This window comes from Phoca vitulina, unplaced genomic scaffold (genome assembly GCF_004348235.1).
Source record: "Phoca vitulina isolate PV1807 unplaced genomic scaffold, GSC_HSeal_1.0 scaffold17, whole genome shotgun sequence".
NCBI classification, from domain to species: Eukaryota; Metazoa; Chordata; class Mammalia; order Carnivora; family Phocidae; genus Phoca; species Phoca vitulina.
This window is the reverse complement of record NW_022589720.1, coordinates 30308233-30324603: the sequence shown is the minus strand read 5'-3', so window position 1 is coordinate 30324603 and position 16371 is coordinate 30308233. Positions and strand designations below refer to the sequence as shown.

General features: G+C 41.7%; 1 long non-coding RNA gene across 1 annotated transcript; it reads left to right on the top strand.

Annotated features, from left to right (window-relative positions):
* The first annotated feature begins 120 nt into the window (after positions 1-120).
* On the top strand, positions 121-4527 carry LOC116639025. The gene is made up of 3 exons (XR_004300764.1): positions 121-205; positions 2640-2892; positions 4463-4527. It is a non-coding gene; the product is annotated as an uncharacterized LOC116639025 (long non-coding RNA).
* Positions 4528-16371: the final 11844 nt, after the last annotated feature.

Here is a 16371-nt window from a genome sequence, read left to right as displayed (position 1 = left end):
AGGCTATGAATCAGCTGCGGGGCGAGCGCCGAGGGGCGGGCATTACGGGAAAACCGCGGGGGAGGGCAGAGGGCTGAGGACTTTTGCAATTTCCCGTCCTGCTGCGCACTCTTGGCACTCCTGGGACCCACAGGAATTTTCCCCCTTTGAGTCCCCGGGGGGAAGCGGCTGGGACCTTGCGGGAGGCGGACGACACCGCGCGGAGGTGCGGCCCCGGGCTTGGCGGGCGGACGGGCGGGGAGCGGTGGGAAAGGAAGTGGGAGAGGCCTGGAAAGGAAAAGTGGAACCGAAGTCTCTGCGGGGCCGAGGGAGGCATCGCGCGCCAGCCTCTCCTGCCAGGGCTAGCGGGCCCCGAGGCGGCGGGACGCTGAGGGCAGCCGAGGGACCCAGGAGCTGCGGTGACGGCGCGCGGCCACTTGTTATCCCAAGCGAGGGACAGAACCCTGGGCTCCCTGGCAGAAAATCTTCGGGCAGGAGACAAGCGCTCCTGCCAAACTTCGGACTGTGTGTCCATTAGGCGGCCAGAGCAGTTAAAAGGTGTTTGAACGTTCTAAGACCCTGGTTCTCGCTCCTATCTAGAAACGCTTCTGACAGTTTCATCTGTAGCAACAGCCCTAAAGCATTTGTTTCACAAAAGAGTCATGTAGGCTACTACTTGCTTTTCCTCTCAAAAAATGCCATCCAGTCTTTGAAACTCGTATTTCAAATACAGAGCCTTTGAAATGCGTATTTGGCGCCTCTTTATAATTACGTGTTGGACTATGGAGGGCCCTGTGGACTTGAGCTGGAATGGAGACCATCCTAATACTGCCCTGTTGGGGGAACTCATGGAAAGTTGACCCTTGAGCTGCACCTGGACAATCTGAGGCTCCACACCCCTTCCCCTGTCCTTGGAAAGTGGGTTCTGCTTGCCCGCTGGGCTCCCAGGGGCTGCTCCACGGTCAGAGCCTTGAGGTAGTGTCCTAGTGTTGAGAACACCTGCAGGGGATACCTGAGCAAGCGTGTTCAGGCCTCTGAATCAACTTGTAGGGTTTGGCAGAGGGACGCAGGGATGCGCTCACCTTGTTGGCGCTGAAGATGAGCCTCCTCCCTAAGTGCCCTTTGCTTATTAAAACTGCACCTACCACCCCGGAGTGGCCAGTGTCTCTCTTAGGTCGCTCCCTGCCCTCCAAGTACTGGCCAGTTTCAGATTTCAGGTGGGAAACTCCCAAGAGAGTGGAGAACCACCATGCTTCTGTGGACAGATAGGGGCCAGAGAAGAGAGGGTGGTGTTCTGGTGTCTGGAGGACTGGGATGCCTGATAGTTTGGAGGATTATTCATGGAGCTTTGCTAGACCTGTTCTGGTCCGGTTTGGGGACCCTGGACAGTATCATGAAAGCCAAGCACTGTAGGAGGGGAAGGAACCCAGGAGTGATTAAGAAGGATTGCTCGTGAATCATATCCTATCTTAGAATCACTTCTTGAATTGACCGAATGGCTCAAAATATGTCAGAATCAGCCCAAATGTTACTTCTGGGTTGTGCAGTTTTTCTCCTTCCAGTGTCACCCCAGGGAGAGAATTTTGTTTTAGGCCTCGATACATTTACTACCTAATGGTGCCACAAAGACCATGGTACAGTGTAAATATTTGGTGAAAATGAAGAGAAGGTACTTTTGTCTAAAGAAACGTATGGTCCTTTGCCACACCTCATTACTTCCAGAGTTTTAAAGTGTCCATTAGTTTAGCCATCTGCTCGGCTATGGAGACTACCAGGCCAGATCCCAAAGGGCTGGAAAAGCTTTCTGATTCTATGTTTTAGTGAGTGAAAAAAATTTTTAATTTCTTCTTTATAGAAACAGTTCTGGGGGATGTCTCTCAGAGCAGATGTGATGCCAAATTAAAAAATATTGAGTGTGAAGAATTTTTACAAAGTGAGTCTTAACTTACTTTGAGCTCCTACTACAACAGAAGGAAACTAAGTTGCAAAAAATTCCATGCTGTTGGTTCCAACCTTGGGAATGCCTGCTGTGACTTTCAAAACTGACCCCATGCTGGGAGGGAAGGAAAGACCAAAGAAAGAGGCAGACCACTCCAGATTGGTATGAGTCAGGTTTAATAAGCAAGGGAGCTCACATACAAGGCTTGTCTTGGGCAGCTGCAAGATGAATAGATCTCTGCCCCTGCTGGCCAGAATCTTGAGAGTTTATGTAGAAGCCTTACCTGGGTTCAGTCAGCGTAGAGTCCAGATGGTCTCAATAACACATTATTCTGTTAAGGTAGTGTCCTTGCAGTGGTTCCGCTGTGGGCAGAACATACATTCCAAGGACAGAGAAGGTGGTGAGGAACCTCTGCTTCCCCAGGTCCAATTCATAGGTCGATGGGAGGTCATGTCCTCTCAATGACCTCCTCCAACAGGTGCCCACATACAATTTCTTTATTTTGTGTACCATTCTAATAGCTTAAATTTATCCCTCTTTCTAAAGCCTAGTAGCTATTGCACCTGTAAGTTTGTGATTCTACTCGGTTGAATAATGTCCTCCAAAAATTCATGTCGAGCCAGAACCTCAGAATATGACCCTATTTGGAAATATGTTTGTAGATTTAATCAAGTTAAGATGAGGTCCTACTATATTAATCCAATGACTGCTGTCTTTATAGGAAGAGGGAAATTTGGACGCACACACCCAGGAAGAGTGCTGTCTGAATACTGAGGCAGAGATTGGAGTTATCCTGCCTCAAGCCAAAGAATGCCAAGAATTGCTGGCCACCCACAGAAGCCAGGAGCAAGGTGCAGAACAGATTCTCCCTCTGAGCCCCTAATGTTGCAGTATCGCAGGGTTCTCGTCGGAGTCGAAGAATGAATCTCACGGACACGAAAGAGTGAAGTGAAGTGAACTTTTATTAAGTGAAGGTGAGAATAGAAAGGAAAGGAAAAAAGCTCTCTAGAGTGAGAGGGGTCCCGAATGGGTTGCCACTGTGAGCTTTTACTGACAGTCTTTTATTGAGAACTGACCAGGAAGCCCGTGGCCTTGAGATTCTTGTCCCGTCTTGCTTTGAGCAAAGACTATAGATAGCATCCCTAATGGCTTACTTTTTCTTTGAGGTCTGGTCATTTTCTGTGGTTACAATGTAGTTGCCAACAAACAAACAAACAAAAAAACCCCCGCTAACATCCAGAGCCAGCTGGTCTAGTTTGTTCTCTCTCTCTCTTTTTAAGATACATTTTTTAAAGATTTTATTTATTTATTTGACAGAGAGAGAAAGCGCATGAGTAGGGGGAGAGGCAGAAGCAGGCTCCCTGCTGAGCAGGGAGTCCGATGCGGGGCTCCATCCAAGACACCCCGCCCCCCAAGATCATGACATGAGCCAAAGGCAGACGTGTAACAAACTGAGCCACCCAGGCGCCCCTGTTCACTTATCTCTTGTTCCGCTCTATCTTAGCCTCTCTGCCAGCCAGGAATAGTTTCAGAGCCTAGTCAGGGGCCTCCTGTCTCGCCCTGCCTGTATTTAACCCTTTCCTTACTCAATAAGAAGGAGCTCACCCTGCCAACACCTTGACTTCAGACTTCTGGGCTCTAGAACTATGAGAGAACAAATTTTTTTAAGCCACCAAATTTGTGGTAATTTATTATAGCAGCCCTAGCAAACTGATACATAAGCATGCATGACATACGTATTCTGAAGTTAGTTTTAAAAATTAGCCCGAAAATAGCTGAAATGAAAAAGACAAGAATACCAGAGGCATTAAGCTAAGAGGGGAAATACCTTTCCTTGTTTAGCATTCACAAGATTATGTTGGGAAAATGCATATTCATTCTGCTCCATTTGACCCTCCTGCCCACTGTTCTCTCTTCCTTTTGAATTCAGTAGCACAACTCTTGCCACTAACCCCCTTTCCCTGACTTTCTTCCCCATCACCTTCTTGGCCTTCTTGTTCTCCGTTAGACGTTGCTGTGTCCAGGGCTCCATCCTTGATATTCTTCTCTGAATCCACAGTCTCCTGGATGAACATATCCATGCTCCTGAATTCAGTGATCACTTGTGCACTGATGACCCCAAATCTTCCTTTGATTGCAGTTATTTCATCTGAATTCTAGGCTACCTTATTTGTACATCAAAATCAATATGTCCAAGTTCAAACACTTCACTTTCCCCCATGTGATTCTTTTATATTAAGTGAATGGCCCAGACTTTAATTTAGACACCTAATCAAAAGACCTAGGAAATGATCCTTGATCTATCCTCCCTCATCATCCATCAACCACCAGAAGGTCTCATCTGTGGAACTATTATAGAAAGGCACGAGTGGGATGTACCCCTACCCTATCCAACTTCTTGGAAGAAAAACAGCTCCGTAACTGTCAGGGACACTAGCTATAGATCTGGGTATGGGTATAGAAATCAGTTATGTGAATTGTGAAATATAATCACGGTTCTGTTTGTTCAACTACTACAAATATCTAAAATTACATGTTTGGCAGTGTTTGGTAACCACACTGATGGAGTTGGAAGGAACTGGGAGTTTCCTGAAGAAAGGGGCTTCATCAGGTAAGTAGAAGATGCTGATCCATAATTGCCCTCATGGATAAGAATTCTCTATTTGGGGGGCAATATATCACATTTGATATTTTGAAGATTCACTTTTAGGTCTTAAAGTATGCTGCTATGATGTTGCTGCTTAAAGTATGATTGTGGGTGATACCGGCATTATTTCTAAGAAAACTTAACGGAAATGAAAATACTATTTTGTAAATGTATTCTCGTGAAAAACTAAATAGGACTCCAGAAAATTTTTTAGTCTGATATATCATAAAGCTTGGTTAGTTAAGAGACATCTCTCTATCACTTCCAGCTTCATATATATAAAATGGACCCAGCAATGGTGAAGCAAGATGTTGAGTGTTAGAGAACCACATGGAACGTTCACATTTTATAATTTCAGGGGATTCCTTATAATTACTTAATTATGAATTGCTTTCCTTTCAATGCCTGCTAAGTGAATTTCAGTGAGGGATAACATTATCCTTACTAGCTCTAAAAGAGTTTTTTGTTTGAACTAGATATTGATCGATTGATTGATGGATTAATTGATCAATTTTACACCTCCTACCCTCTCCTGGATATTGTAATTGTATTCACACTGTGTTCTAGAAATCATCAGAAACCAGACAGTGAGAGAACTTTCTGGATCTTTTACTTTTTCCCCCCATGGGCTTAGGGAGAATGTTGAATATGTGTTTGGTTAGATCACTGCTTTTATTCTCTTGGCTCGCATTTATGAGAATTAGCAAATATGAGTGAGGTAGTTAATGCTAAAGGATAGAGCATTAATACAATGGGGATAGTACTTGGAGAGAATTTGATGGGAACTTTTGGGACTTTTGAAAGCTATTTGCCAAACCTAATCTGAAATAAGTCTACAGTCCTATCTATATTTTAAATAGCATCTCTTACAGACAATATGTAGTTGGGACTCTTAAAAAACTTCAATCTGATAGTCTCTACATTTTAATTTGATAGAGAGTGTGTAGCACACTTTTGTTTAAGGCATGTATTGATATGGTTGGGTTTAGCCTACCATTTTACTATATGTTTTCTTTTTTGTTCCCTCTGGTTTATGTGAATATATTTTAGAATTCTATTTTAATTTGTCTTTGGTTTTTGTTATTCCTCTCTGTACAATTTTTTAGTGTTTGCTCTGTGAATTACAATATATAGACTAATTTTCAGTGTCTACTTTAGATAATATTGTACTATTTCACTTAATACATGCATTTAACCGCACCACCTGTCCTTTACATTATAGTTGTAAAATGTATTATATCCACAGCAAAATAAAACCTGCAATGTGATATGTATTTTAAAGAAATTAAGAGGACAAATGGTCTTTTATATTTACCCACATATTTACCTTGCTCAGTATTCTTCAGTCCTTCTCAAAGATCTACTTTTCCACTTGATCTCATTTCCTTAAGAACTGCCTTTAGCATTTTTGTTTTAGTGCAGATCCATTGGAGTACATTCTCTTGGTTTTATTTTAAAATGTCTATTTCATTTCATCCTTGAGGGATATTTTTGTTGGATATAGGATTTGGGGTTGATGATGTTTTTAATTCAACAATTTAAAGACGTTGTTCTATGGTTTTCTGGCCTCCATTGTTTCTGATATATCATCAGTTATTCAGATCACTGTATATGTAATGTGTTGTTTGTCATTATTCATCCTGCCTGGCATTTGCAAAGCTTCTTGAATTTGCAAATTTGTCCTTTACCATATGTGAGCAATTTTCAGTACTTCTTGAAATGTTTTTTCTGCCCCACTGTCTTTCTCATCTCTTTCTGAGACTCCAGTTACAAATATGCTAGCCCTCTTCATATAGTCACAAATACCCATGTGGCTCTATTAATTTTTTTTAAGTGGGCTCCACACCCAGTGTGGGACTCTAACTCATGATTCTGAGATTAAGAGTCACATGCTCCACCAGCTGAGCCAGCCAGGTGCCCCTCTATTGTTTTAAACTTTTCCCTCTGTGTTTTTCACACTAGATAATTTCTATTGAATTATCTTTAAGTTTGCTGACTTCTCTCCCATCGTCTTCATTCTGCTATTAAATCTATCCAGCAAGTTTTGTTTAAAAGATGTATATTTCAGTTCTAGAATTTTTATCTATTTATTCTTTTTTTAATATTTTCTATTTCCTTACTGATACTTCCTATTTTTTAGTTCCTGTGGGCATATTTCTTTTACCTCATTGAGCATTGTTATACTTGCTGCTTTTTTAAAGCATTGCTTGATTATTCCAGTATTTAGATAATTATGGAGTCAGTCTCCATTGATTGTTTCTCTTATGAGAACAGATCACATTTTCCTGGTTTGTTTATTTGTTTGTTTGTTTACTTATTTATTTATTTATTGAAGTGTTACCAAGTAATTTTGGATTGTAACCTGAACATTGTAAAGCTAATGTTATGAAGACTGGATTCTGTTATATTCTGCCAGTGGCATTGGTTTTCTTTTTAAACGGACAGTTCACATGGTTAGACGCAAGCTGCAAACTTGCTGTTGCTTTCAGTAAATAGTAGCTCTAGTCTGAGTTCAGTTTTTTGGGGCTTAGCTGGGCTGCTTTGAGTTTCTCTTGCATAAGCACGTTTCAGACATTATGCATGATGTAGACTTTAAACTCTCTAGCTCTCTCTTTTCTGCAGTTTCCTCCCTCACTTTCCAAAAGGTATGGTTGCCCCAAACTCTGACCTCTGGTTCTTTAAGCCAGAAATATTGTGTATTTTCTAACAGAGTTTTTAGACACCCCCCTGACTACACAGACTTGGGTCAGTCTCAGACTAAAGGTTATAAAATGTAGGAAACCGACTCTTTCCCTTCCTCCAAGTGTTGACACCCACCCCTCTCCACCCCCAAAATCTTTCTGCTGTTGGTTATTCTCCACTTCATTTAGATGTGGGTTTTTTAAAGTTACTTTTTCTAAAAAAAAAAATAAAAAATAAAAATATTTTTTCTCGTGCTTTATGTTGTTATGTGAAGGAGGGTCAGTTTAAGAAGGAGTTACCCATCAGTGTCTACAAGTGACACTCCTGTAGTTGTATTTTCACCTGCTGAGTGACTAGCTTGTTGAGGGAAAGTTGTGTGAACTCCTTTCCTTTGCCATGTTAGATTTCTTTCCAATAAAATATTCTGGAAATAGTCCAGTTTTTAAAACAATTGAAATATACTTGCCTCTGACTTCAATCTGGAAATTGATGAAAACCTACTGAAATCATGTAAGGTCAATCTATTGTCTTAAACATCACTTTAGAATGAAGATTTATACATATCAATAGCGCTATAATATAAAGGACAGAGTTTTAAGCAACAAAGAGGAATGGTCAAACTTACCTTTGTATTTCCTCTAAACTTTGTTCAAATGCCAAAAACAAATTTATTTGAGGGAGTTACAGTAAGCCATATCTTCACCTTCATGATTCCATTGTGTTTAATTTCACCTAGATTGAAATGAAAACTTCCCAAAGGCACTCACTTCTGTATTCAAGCTTGTCAGCTTCTCAAATGTCACCATCTTCATCCAGTTCTAACACAACAGCAATTATTTTGTCCATTACCAAATATCAGATGATGCTTAGTCACTTTGGAATAATGCTCAGGTACTTTCCACACACCCAAGGCGTTTTAGGAGAAATGTTCGCTGAAATTCAATACAAAATAACCGTGCTAAACTAGAATAAGATGAAACACCCAAAAAGGAGAGAAATGTTATTCAGGCAATGTTATTAAATCTTGTAGCAAAAATAAAAATAAGAACTTGTCTTCCTCAAAATTTTTGGAAAATGATGCCTAAAGATGAAGGTGTAAACTTTCTGAAAAAGAATGATAATAGACAATTTCTTTTGAAGCTCTCCCCTGTTCTTAGAAAGACAGAATGTTCTATGTGACTGGAAATTTAGGCTTACAAACGTTCATAGTTGCAGAATTGTAATACACACACACAAACATACACACTCCAACACTCATCAGAAAAACATTGTGGAAAAAATGAGGGGATTCTAGGGGGAAAATAGGACATTGTAATAGCAGCAAACCAGCAACAGCCTAAAGATGTTCCAATAGAAGATGGAAAACTTTATGATTTATCCTTTCAAAAGAAAGATTATCTGTAGGTATTGCTACGGAAATAACACCCAAGATATATACTTACGTGAGAAAAATAAAAGTCAGAAATGTGTATTTGGTATGTCTATGCACCTATTTAATTTGTTAATGTTTTTGAGATAGATACATAAGAATGTTTGAGTAGGATTATAAGAAATCGGTAACTGTGGTTTTTCTTGGGGAGAAGGTCTAAGAATGAGGTGTGGTGTGTAAGGGAGGCTTGTACTTTCATTTCAGACCTGTCTGTGTAGGCTGGCTTTTTGTCATGAATGTTTTTATTTTTAAGAAGTAATAATTTTATTTTTATTTATTTATTTTATTTAAGTTCAGGTTAACCAACATATAGTAGTACATCATTAGTTTTTGGTGTAGTGTTCAATTATTCATTAGTTGCGTATAACACCCAGTGCTCATCATATCACGTGCCCTCCTTAATGCCCACCACCCAGTTACCCCATTCCCCCACCCACCTCCCTTTTCACAACCTTCAGTTTGTTTTCTGGAGTCACGAGTTTCTCAGGGTTTGACTTCCTCTCTGATTTCTTCCCATTCAGTTTTTCCTCCCTTCCCCTATGATCCTCTGTGCTATTTCTTATATTCCACATATGAGTGAAAACATATGATAATTGTCTTTCTCTGATTGACTTATTTCACTTAGTATAATACCCTCCAAATAATCCAGTCAAGAAATGGGCAGAAGACCTGAACAGACACTTCTCCAAAGAAGACATACAAATGGCCAAGAGACACATGAAAAAATGCTACACATCACTTGGCATCATGGAAATACAAATCAAAACCACAACGAGATACCACCTCACGCCAGTCAGAATGGCTAAAATTACCATTCAGGAAATGACAGATGTTGGTGAGGATGCAGAGAAAGGGGAACCTCCTCTTACACTGTTGGTGGGAATGCAAGCTGGTACAGCCACTCTGGAAAACAGTATGGAGGTTCCTCAAGAAGTTAAAAATAGAGCTACCCTACGACCCAGCAATTGCACTACTAAGTATTTACCCAAGGGATACAAAATGTAGTGATCTGAAGGGGCACCTGCACCCCAATGTTTATAGCTGGAATATCCACCATAAAAAGTAATAATTTTAAAAATCAAAGAATGCCCTACTTGACTGAGAAGGGACCTCATTTGTTATTTATTTTGGTTGTTACATGCAAGTAGTAATCAATTATAATCTCTCTAAGGACATAGAAGAAACCAAATTAATTGCCTCTGGGGAAGAGAACTAGGTGACTGAGGAACAGAGGGGAGAGTTTTAACTCTACCCTTTTGTATCTTTTGAATTTTTGTGTACATAAATATTTAGTAAGAAAAATTAAAATTTTTTAAAAGATTTTCATTTATTTATTTGTTTCATTTATTTATTTGAGAGAGAGAGAGCAACAAAGGTAGCGAGAGAGAGTACGAGCAGGGAGTACAAGAGGGAGAAGCAGGCTCCCCACCGAGCAGGGAGCCTGATGCAGGACTCGATCCCAGGACCCTGGGATCATGACCTGAGCTGAAGGCAGACGCTTAACTGACCGAGCCACCCAGGCGCCAAGAAAAATTAAAATTTAAAATGCTATGATAACTCCCTCCCCAAAATGGGACACACTGATCTGAATGTAGTGTGTATTTGGGCCACGCTTGGCAACTGTGGGCTTTATCCATCACGAACAGACAGACCTGAGTTTCCAATCATAACTATTTGCTTCTTTAAAATAGGGGGAAAATCCTACCAGGTCTTACTTATTATAGCAACACAATTGGCAATAACCAAGATGTTGCTATTTACTTACAATATTGGAAAGTTGGGAACAACTTACAGGTCTTACGTTATCTTCACCTAAGGCCCCCCTAGGCTGTGTGCAGGAGCACACACAGGTTTGATTTTCACTCAGGTCCCATCTGATGCCAGTCGGATGTTCTCCCCTCTTGCAAGTGGTGCCTCTAGGATGGAGGCTGCTTCCGGGTGGTAGCCATGCCTCATGGACGCGGGGCTGCCCAAACTGCTGCAGTAGGAGAAGAGAGGGTGGGACGATGACACAGACTGGCTTGAAGGCAAGGCCAGGGCCACTTTCTCCCATATTCCGTTGGCTAGACCTCAGCCACATGGTGCCAACCTAACCGCAAGGGAGGCTGGGACATGGAAGCATCCTGTGTCCAAGAAGAGGAAGCAGGAGCGGGAAGGCATGAAGACATTGTCTGGGCACAGAAGGAACTTGGTTAATAAATTAACGACGTACCTTTATAGTGAAGTATTCAGCCATGAGACATGAGGTTTCAAAGAGTATTTAATGACAGGAAAATGCCAGTGTTCAGTGAAACGAGCAAGATACAGAATCTTATGTACTAACTTCAGAAAACATAATATTTATATATGTGTATGCATTCTTATACAGATGAGAAGGAAATATAAAATAGGTTATCTGTGGTTATCTTTACACGGTAGGGTTATCAGTCATTTTTCTTATACTTTTGAAGAAATGAGTGATTTTCCTCAGTTATCATATGAAAGAAAAGAAATATGTATAATCTAAAAAATATGTATAATCTAAAAAAAAGGGCTTTTTTTTTCCTAAGTGGAGAAGAAATCCTCAGAGCATCTGAGCTGACCCTTCAAATTCCTTTATAAGTTGCTACGGACTATGAATTTGAACTCATGATGCTAGTAAGCCTTTTTTTTCCCTTTAATCAGCAGAGGGCAGCTCTCTGCTTTAGTGCTTAGTTTTCCTCATAGCATAGATGCTAGCCAAATCCCGTTTTACACATTAACTGTGGCCAGAATCGCATATTAGATTTATTGTGTTGGGAAGGAGGAGCCAAGTCTGAAACCTATCTTTGCCAATTACAACGGTTACCACATAGTATACATTTTGCTGAACCGAGCAAATCAGCAAACCAGGTCTGCCCTTTAGGTGGTTTTAATCTAAAGTGGACAGTATTCACATATTGACAGGCTCAGTCACAAAACTATGAGAACAGAGCAATCCACATGGTGAGCATTGTCCTTGTAGGAAGACAGCCACAGTATATTTGGGAGAGAATGAGGGCTAGGCCAAGATGGTTGGATGTTTTGATAGGAAAGGACTACATGAAAGTCATTTTTCCTTTGAGCAGGGAGATCTTGTGGATTAAAAAATAAATATTATTTTTTATTATCCATACCGGGCAAGGAACATTGAGAGAATAGAAATAAGACAAAATATAGATGCTCATTAAAAAACAAGGAAATTTGCTCAATGTGTATTTTTAACCCATTGTGTTGGAACCCATTGTGTTGGAAAATTTACAAGATTGATCATGTCCAGTGTTAAAGAGAGTGTGGGGCAACAGTTAATTCTCAAATGCTCTTGGTGGGAGTATAAGTTGGTCAACCTTTATATTATCAAAAATTTAAATACATGTTTACTTTGGAGAAATTGAGCTTCTAAGAAGTCCCTTTGCCTCAGGTAACTCCCTCAGCAGAAATAAAGTTGGGGGGGGTTGGTGAGCCAGGCCTCTGCTCTCCCGCTTCTGCTTTCATAACCTAACCTGTAAAAGATAACCATCCCTCTTAATCCCTTAGCAGGCCCGGTAAGGTCCAAAGCGGCTCAGTAAACCTCTCAGCTCATCGCGGACACGCTGGGGTGAGAGAGAGAGACAGACAGAGACCCAACCCCTGTAGAGCCCTCTAGTGGCCACCAGCTGTCTAGAGAACAGGCTCCTTAAGGAATTTGTTGTCTTCCCACCTTGGTGCCAAAAGACAAGTCTGACCTCACAGATACTGATGCTTGGCCACCCACTCCCCACCCCCAGGCTCTGGTCCTGGCCAGGAACAGCCCTCTAGCTCATCTTGGCCATAAATGAAGTCAGGGTGTTCCCCAGGTGGTGCAGCCCGGCATTCCTTCCCAGCAGTGTGCCAACGCAGACAGCCACGGAAGCTGGCCAAATCCCCCGAAGTGGTGTCTTGTGCAGACCCTCCGTAGAGCACAGGGACACACTGGTAAAGCAATTCCCTGGAGCAACTTAGGTTTCTAACTACTTCCTTGAAAATGTGCAAATCAACCTTTGAAATGGCCGTGGGTTCTACAAGATTGAGCAAGTAAGCAGAATGTTACCCTGGGAGGAAAGACTAGGGGGCCCAGAAGAGACCCTTCGTATTGCAGAGGGCTGCGTGTGAGCCAGCTGTCAGGATTGCCACCACATGCCCCCGCATCATCTGCTGGGCCACCCGCAACTCTAAGCTACTTCTGTGCTTATTAGCGAAAAGTGGGTGCAGGACTTGGCAGGGAGCCAGAGACTTTGTGTGAAGCCAAAAATGCCCTCTTCTCAGGCATGAGTTCCTGCGTGCTGAGACATACAAGTTGGTGAGAGAAGGCGACTTGAATTTCGCTCCCACCTACTCCACCCCGTTGGCTGGACACTTGGTGGAGCGCACCACCTTGCAGTGTGTCAACCAGCCTTGAGTTTTAGCAATGCTGAAGGCTCCCAGCCAAGGGTGAGAGTGAGGGCTGAAATCTAGCCTTGCTCAGCTGGCCAAGTCAAGCTCTCTGTCAGTCTGGGGGGGAGGGGGTCAAAATGTGCATTATGGGCTAGTGGCCCCGGGTCTATCTTGTGTCACCCTGTCATGACCCTGTAAGGTAGACAGAGATCAGTTTACTGGGAAGCTAATGGCACAGACTTTTCCAAGACCCAGGGAGAGGTTCAAATGGCTATATTTTGTCCTAAAACAGGCAAAGATAAGATAATGTAACTGCATTCACTTAAAACTATTGTCATAGCCACTTTTGGAGACAGGTACAGTGATGCTAATACCTATTTTATAACGGAGACACAAAAAGTTTAGATAGCATTACTATTAAGTGGTAGAGCCTGGAATCGTTGCAAGCGAACTGAGGCCAATGCCAGAAACTCATGGACAACGTGTATATTGTTTCCAAGGCGACAAAGCTTCCAGAAGAATCCTACCAAGTCCTGTTCATTCTTGCCCCCAAGTCTCCAAATGTCATAATAGATGTGAAACATCTTTAGATGTTGTTCTAGTCAGAGGAGCCGATAAGAGGAGAGAACAAATCATGGAGGTCAGAGCAGCAGACACAGTGGTCATCGTGAAGCCAGTCCTGCACGTCCTGCCGCAGCTGAACCACACAGCCTTTGTCACCAAGGACAGCGATATGTATGCTATAAGGGGCAGCCTAAGATAAACTGCTGCGGTTTACTTAAAACCTACATTTATCTCCTTCTCATTTACAGTCTAGAGGTGAGCGGTCTGGGTAGGGAGGGCAGCCCTGACATGGGAAATACCCAACTTCCAAGAACATTCCAGCTAACCCCTTTCTCCACCGGGTGGAAGGGGGAGAGAGACTCCCTTGGGTTCAGATGTAATTGCCTATCTACCTGCTTGAGAAGCCAAGAAATTAGTCTCTCTTTAGGCACAGGTAAAAATCGGAGGTTTTTTCACTAAAAGGAAGAAGGGAAGATGGATATCGGGAGATCATTGGCTGTGCGTACGAATGCCCCGAGGCCATGGTTTGACTTGGAAGACTGTGAAGCCTGAGCTCTGTGAGCACAACGTGAGGATTAGTACGAATTGTAGGACAAAGAAAGTGAGCAGGAGAGAAGGCCCTGGCCAGGAGGTAATGAGGTGCAGGCTGTGTGGGACAGAGAACAAGGGGAGCCCAGACAGCGATGGCAGTGGTTTTGGGGACTTTTCCCACAGCTATGGGCTGTGATAGTTTGACAATAAGAAAATGCACAGGGCATCTGAGAGTGACTTCTGTTGACTCCCAAGAAGACTTGGGAGACCCAAGAAGAAGATCCTTGATTCAGGGAACAAGGAGAGGACAAGTTTAAAAAAAAATGATAAAGAAGAGATAAATTAAGACTTTCTAGTCAATTCAGGGCAGACCAAGTTTATGAATCCCTTAGTGAGGAATGATTCACTATTACACAAGAACCCAAGGATGGTAACCACATCCTTCCCCTCCCCTTCCCAACCAACGTTCTGGAAAGAGGACTATTTTAGGCCTCATTGTTTCTACCTTATCTTTTCACCATTCCAATGTTTGTGGGGTTATGGTTATTGCCCAATTCAGTAGATTCTTTACATTTTGTATGGTGTTTTTCTGCATCATTTAATTTAAGTGATTAACGATTCACTTCTTCATATACCATCTTGCCATCATTTCTATGACCCCAGGTTCTCCCAGTTCTCTGTAGCTTCATCTTTTCATTCTCCTCCCTGAACTCTCCCTCCTCTCAGTGGTCTATTAGAAAGAGTGGAATGACTCACTCAAGTCCCCTTACAGCCTCCTAGGTTGTAAAGGCTGGAAAGCTACAAAGTTACATATCCCAAACTTCCCTGCAGCTCAGACTCCAGATGTGTTTTAGATTCTGTCAATCAAACGGACTCACATGAAAACATGGGCAGAGAAGCTTGGAGTGGGGAAGACTGATTTGGAAGAAGTCAATATCAAAAGGAATACATCTATTTTTAAACAGATTATTCAGAAAGGGCTTATTCCAAAGTCTTCATGGTTTTGTCTGAAGCAATTATATGTTTTAGCAGAATCCCTGGTAAAGGTTGGTGGGAGACTTCTGAATCAAGAAAACACCTGCCTTGGAGGTGAGAACAGCCCATGCCTAGGAAAACAGAGTCATGGGAGACCCACAGCCCTGGACTTAGTGTGAGACAAGGGTAAATATATGTAGGTTAAAGACCCCTTAATATGCACCCAAGTTTTGTTTCTTTACCTTTCCAAGGATTGAATGTGTCACCCACCAGAAGGATGACTTTGTTTTGCAAACTGGCAGTCATTCAACGATATGCAGGCCATGCTCATTTTTGCAGGTGGCCTTGGAAGCGGCATCAGCACAGAGGAGATGCCCCACGGGCCGTGTCCGGAGACCAAGAGAAATAGTCTAAGCTCAACTATCTAGAAACTATGACCATTGAAACCACTACAACTCCCTAGCCTCTTACCTAAGGGGTCTAATCTTTTTTTTTTTTAAACTTTGTATTATGCAAAATTTCAAACCTATACAGAAGTAACAAAAGGTAGTATAAGGAGCCCACATAGTCATCACTCAACTTAAACAATGATATATTCCTGGCCAATGCTACACCATCTGTATGATTATCTACTTTCCTTCATTCCACGGGACAGTTTTGAAGCAAATCTGAAACATCCTATCATTTCATCTGTAAAGATCTCATCTCTAAAAGAAATGGATAGTTTAAAAAATCCAATATCATTATCAGGGTCAATATCGTATATTAAATAAGTGCAATGTATACATTTCTATTAAAGAGAAAATTCAGTTATTTCTTGGTGTAAGACACAGTTTACAACTGTTTCAAATAATTACAATAAATAGTCCTCTTTGGGCATCAGAATGTGGAAACCACAGAGACATTGATCTATAAAACCTGTCACTTTAGCTACTCACTTTAATTGGAACAGTTTGATTCTATATATTTTAAAGAAATTAAAAACAAGAGATTTTCACATTCCGCTCAGTTGCCAGTTTGTTAAATGCTTCCTGTTACTGCTCTTGAATAATTTTCTGGGGAATTATCCATCTTTACAAAATTGTTTTTCTTAGTGTCTGTGTTAAAATTTCCTTTGAACTTCATTCTTCCTTTGTACAGAAAGAAACATTTTCAAAGTGGTTTCACCAGCCCGCTGTCAAACTTCAGCATCAGTTGCTATATTAGTCTATCATTGCCTCTCTGACAAGTGTCCAG